Raw genomic sequence first — 6,000 nt, 5'->3', positions numbered from 1 at the left:
TGTGCAGAGTTTGACAACCCTGCTCTATATCTATCCCAGGCTCATTCTGAAAACGTAGTTCCATGGTCGTTTCCGTGCAATGCATCCTGGGAGGTATCTATTTTTGCAGTTTTAGGTTTGCACATCTGCTAGAGGCCGCTGTGTGCACTTTTTCGTATCTCAAATGCCTCTCACGAGTTCTGTTTGCACCCGCTCTGTTCTTGCGTAAACCCACCAGAGGCTGATGTCGACCGACTGAATGACTGAATGATTGACTGGGCGACCGGCCTATCGACTGACCCTGTCTCCTCCTTCCCTAAACTTAACCAATTTTACTAATTAACCCACCCACTCACTTACTTCCCCTAAGCCCAATAGACGGTTTACAAATGTCGTCTGGGAAAAAAAAGCCCTTGTCTGTTTTTTTAACACGTTTTCGGATTTTACCACCTTCTTGCCCTGTTGGTCACTCGTTAATTTTATTTTTTGGATTCTGTTTTTGTCGAACCTGGTCATTGTCACCTTTGTCAACTCCTCTCTGCAAGCTAACTGGACAAGCTGGTTGCGGAGGGAAAGCCCTCCACACGGAGGTAAGCGCTCAGCCGGTAAGCTCCAAAAGGAGCGGAGTCATACCACCCGTAGCGTTTGCTTGAAAAACATGAAATGCAGCCCTAGGTACCTCCAGTTACATAATTCGCGGTCTCCAGAAATGTCTTCTCTGCGAGCTAACTGGACAAGCTGGTTGCAGCGGGAAAGCTCTCCACACGGAGGTAAGCGGTCAGCCGGTAAGCGCCAAAAAGAGCGGAGACATACCGCCACGTAGCGTTCACGTGAAAAAAATGAAATGCAGCCCTAAGTACCTCCAGCTATATAATTTGCAGTCTCCAGAAATGTCCGCGGGACTACATTTTCAGAATGAGCCTGTGTTGTCTATATCATCTCGCTTTATTTGCCTTTTTACAAATTTGCAATAAACCTGCTTGTTTGACACTTATCCCTGTCTGAGTCTTTTTCCTGCCTAGCACCATGTCTATTATCATCAACTCTTAGAAATTGTACTAAATCTGGGTCATACTTTTAAAGAGCAGAGTGCTGCAAGCTGAGGGAGGAGTGAGCATGGCTGGCAAAGCAGGGGGAAAAGAGGGAAGCGAACAATTGTTGTCAGTTGGCTCACAAAATGAGACACAAAATCTTAGGAGACATGATTTTATAATTTACAAAGATGCAGAAGGTGATCTGCCACAAAGCTAACCACTTAGCATAGTATCTTTGGATGGTGGGGAGGGACTGTGTTTCAAAGCCACACCTCCTGAAATTGTGAACGCGCACAGCGACACGACAGACAACCCACTAGTTCATGTAATTTACCAGTTAGAAATGTAGTTAGTGTTTGGCCGGCGGCATGCAGGAATTTCACTTTTTACTAAGCCACACTTACGTGCTATTTTTGAGCGAATATTCAGAGTAGCATGGTTAACAGTATAGGAAGGCTGTCATTGTTCAAAAATGAATCAATGTGAATATAAAAGCAACTTCTGCTCAGTAAAGCAGGCTAGAGGAATAGCGCTATTTACTAATGTTTTGTTGTTAAACATTATTGATGCTGTAAAAAGACCTTGACACTGACACTGAAAATAGTTTCATCAATCTTTCGCTGGGAGATTTCAGTGGCTGAACAACACGCCTGTGCATATAACCCATTCATAACAACACAATTAGCTTTGCATGACTAAAATATTACATTACCTGTTTAACAAAAATACTTCAGCCATGGTGTCATCCTTCCTCTAGCATGCAAAAGTAACTACAAATATTGATTCAGGATTTGAAAAAGTTTCAGTTCAGCATTTGATTTTACAGCAACTGTGACTGTCTCGTGTGCACATCGCACAGTGCTCATGCAGACAGGAATGCTCTAATGGCAGATATGCGTAAACAGAGATGCGCATAAACAATTTGTTGACAGACAGTTTGGGCTACTTATCAGAATTATTGTAGATGTCGGTCCAACTGCATTTAATTGGATGAACACTTTTTAGTTTTATGCCTTACTCAGAATATAAAAATGCATACAAACACATTTAGATCATTTACTTTAATTATTACTATTGGAATGTGAAGAGACTTTTAACCAGCACAACAAAACATGTTTCTGAAGACAATCACCTACTGCAGCTTTAAAATGCAAAGAAATAAACAGTAATTCAATGCCCTGCTACATTTGTTATTCGTAATTTAATATACACATAACCACAATTTGTTATATCATCATAGATATAATTGTGTTTATATAAACACTATACGAGTAGGACTTCTCTCCTCGTAAATCCCCAGTTCTGAATGCAGAAACGGTGGATAGCACTGCAGTAAGTCTCTTGCCGTGTCTATTTCGACCATTTGTCCTGCTGGTATTCTGGAGAATTTTAAACATATGGTGAACACATCAGCATGGGTAAAGGCAATGTGTCTTAATGGTAACAAACTCAACTAATAAAAGACAAAGTCCGCCATTCTCCAATTCTTATACAGTTCTCTCGACAAAAATGTTTGCTGCAAACCAACAACTTTGCTGTATCAGCCCTGACAGACATTTAACTCACTATAAGAAACTTTTCAAATACATGTCAATCACCAATCAGAATTAGTTAGCATTTAGGTGGAATGTAACTTAGGGTGCTTTCACAACTGTGAATTGATTCATTTATTCCGAAACAGGGATTCAAATTGTTACACAGTTGTACTTTGTTGGTGATGCGGTTCACTTTCACACGGCAAAGTTTCAAAAGTTTCTTAACCAAAATAGTTAAAACAAGTCACATGAGAGTAAACTCTCCTCATATTGGTTAGTTTCCGAATTTATTTTACAGAGTCCTGCTCAGCTGTCATGCTTCCTTATTTTAATTTATGACGATGAGCAATAAGACATTTCAAGCCAAAATCTGCTCTCTAATTTTGAATGGTGACACTCTCAGATGTCGTCCCTAAATATAGAGCAGAGGTAAGACTTTCTCATACACAGCAGTTGGCTCATGCATAATATGCTTTACATTATAGAGAGAAATAACAGATAAACTACTGCAGTTCGGTCAATTTTCCTAAAAGATAAACAGCTCTTGTTAATAGTTCAGCATATTTTTACTGGTAGGAATGACATCCCACCCTACTCATCATTCTCTCTTCATATAGCCGTATATTTCAATTACATATCAATAATACACTGTGATATAGGCAAGCTTGGATTGTATTGCTTTCTCACTACAATCGATCTGCTCTAGAGTTTGTTTCAATCAAGCCGAGACCACCTTATTCAGGCGACCTCGGAGCGATTGTTTTGGCATGGATCCAAGAGTGATTGCTGAATTCACATATGCATAAAGCACAACTGCATTAACTGGGCAAACGAGACAGGTTCCTGAACAAAAGTCTAGATGTGAAAGCACCCTTAAATTAAACAAATGGACCATCAAAATAAACTGTGACCAAAACATGCAACAAACCGACACGACACGTGCCATGCATGAACACGGTCTCACCCAGTTATTGGGTCTCATAGCTTGGCAGGCCTGCCTTCCCTTTGGAAAGCACGTGCTCTTATGAATAATTAAGAAGCAGGGTCTTCTCATAGGATAAGAAAACTCTGCTATGAATAATAATAAGAAACTGACGCATCATCACTCCACTAGCAGATTTGCACTACGTCACCAATTTTGATTCCACCCAAAAATTTATTTTAAACCCTAAAGTCGAAATTAGTAGTCAAAAACCTAAAATTATATTGGTTTCCCCACAGTTAAAGCTGACAGGTGCTAACATTGTCTTAACTGATGTTCAACACACACAAATCTGTTAAAATTATTTTAAAAAGTACTCCAGGGTGTCCTGAACCTTTAAAAGTGCCTGTAAAAAATGACATGAGTCCATATTTGTATCTTAAAATTAGATTTGTTTATTAATTGTTTATTTTAGAGTGTAGATCCCATATGTTATTTTATATTTTGTTGTTGTTGTTTTTTTACTATTTTCCCCAATGCAATACTGTATATATAACCTATAGATTATTCTTTCATTCATTCATTTTCTTTTCAGCTTTGTTCCTTCATTATTCAGAGGTCACCACAGCGGAAACAAACCACCATTTTATCCAGCACATGTTCTACACAGCAGATGCCTTTCCAGCCGCAACCCCAAATTGGGAAACACCCACACACTCTTGCACACTCACATACACTACGGCCAATTTAGTTTATTAAATTCACCTTTAGAGCATGTCTTTGGATTGTAGGGAGGAAAGGTTTTCCCGGAGGAATTGCCAACTGACCCAGCTGGGGCTTGAACCAGCGACCTTCTTGCTGTGAGGCGATTGTGCTATACCCACTGCACCACCGTGCTACCCCACATAGATTAATTGAATGAAAATATTAGCAATTGATACTTTCAGTATCATCTTTGGTTGAAATGACACAAACCTGTTTATATTAAATAAGCCTGCTCCCAAAAAGGTTTCAGCTATCAGACCTGTTACTATGACAACAACACTTGAATTGATTTTCAACGAATCCTGGATTGTCAAATCATTAATGTTAAAAAATTTGAAACTGCTTCAGTCCAGTTGATGTTCCGTTTAGTTCATGTAAATGTTACTGCTGAAAGCCAAAATACTAAACACTGAACAGCAACTCCACCAATGCACAGCTCCACAAGTCCCAAACCAAGCAAGCCAGTGGCGACAGTGACAAGGAACAAAGTAACAATTTTATAGTCTACGTTAAAGAGCTACTTGTTCCTACCCTTTAATTATAGTTTAAATTATGTAATCTGATTTAAACTCATCGGCCACTTTATGTCCAACTTGCTCATTAATGCAAATTTCTAATCAGCAAATTACTTGGCAGCACACCTCAATGCATTTAGGCATTTAGACATAGTCAAGATGATTCGCTGCAGTTGAAACTGAGCGTTAGAATAGGAAACAAAAGTTTTAAGTGACTTTGAAAATGGCATGGTTGTTGGTACCAGACGGGCTGGTCTGAGTATTTCAGAAACTGCTGATCTACTGGGATTTTTACGCAAAACCATCTCTAGGATACAGAGAATGGCCTGAAAAAGAGAAAATATCTAGTGAGGTGGTGGTGTATGGGATATTTTCTTGGCACACTTTTGACCCATTAGCCTACCTGAGTATTGTTGCTGACCATGTTCATCCATTTATGATCAGTGTACCCATCATCTGATGACTACTTTCAGCAGGTTAAGGCACCATGTCATAAAGCGTAAATCATCTCAGACTGGTTTCTTGAACATGACAATGAGTTCAATGATGTCTGAGAAAGTTCTGGAGAAAAAAAAAAGGGGTCCAACCCGGTACTTGTAAGGTGTACCTAATAAAGTGGCCGGTGAGTGTATGTATAGTTAAATAACATTATTCATACTTTTCTTTCTTTTTTTTTTTTTAAACCTGATTATATTAATGTTACCATGAATAACATTTTTATTATCAATAAACTATTGGTAGCCTGTGCATTACCACTTTAAAAGACCAATTCATTTATCAAAATATGCTGGAAAGCAGATAGTCCTATTATCCTAATTTAGACAGATTTACAAAAGCTAATTTGTTCACTTATTTACTAATATAAAATAAGGTACATTTTATTAGTAAATTGGCAAGGGGATTAGCTTTTTCAGAAACACTAGTTGACACAAAAAAAATGTTGCCACAGATCCTTGCATCTCTTTTACAGCATCATCTCTGGTGTAGCAGGTGTATAGAACTTCTTCAAAAAGTTACTACAGCTGTCATCTATGTCCTGCCATGCACAACGTTTTGAGTAATTTCTTTTACATATAGCCTAATTGTAACACCCTGTTACAACCAACTCTGTTTCGAGTTTTCCTCAATCAGGCTAGAAGTCACTGTGTTTTTTACATCATTTAAAATGGTTTCATATTTTAGCCTAGAAGAGGGTAATCACAACAATATAAGATTTTACATACATACAAGATTTACATACATGTTTTTTT

The sequence above is a fragment of the Danio rerio genome, chromosome 2 (assembly GCF_052040795.2).
Source record: "Danio rerio strain M-AB ecotype USA chromosome 2, GRCz13ab, whole genome shotgun sequence".
Taxonomy (NCBI): Eukaryota; Metazoa; Chordata; class Actinopteri; order Cypriniformes; family Danionidae; genus Danio; species Danio rerio.
The sequence above is the reverse complement of the archived record's forward strand: the minus strand, read 5'-3'. Positions refer to the sequence as shown.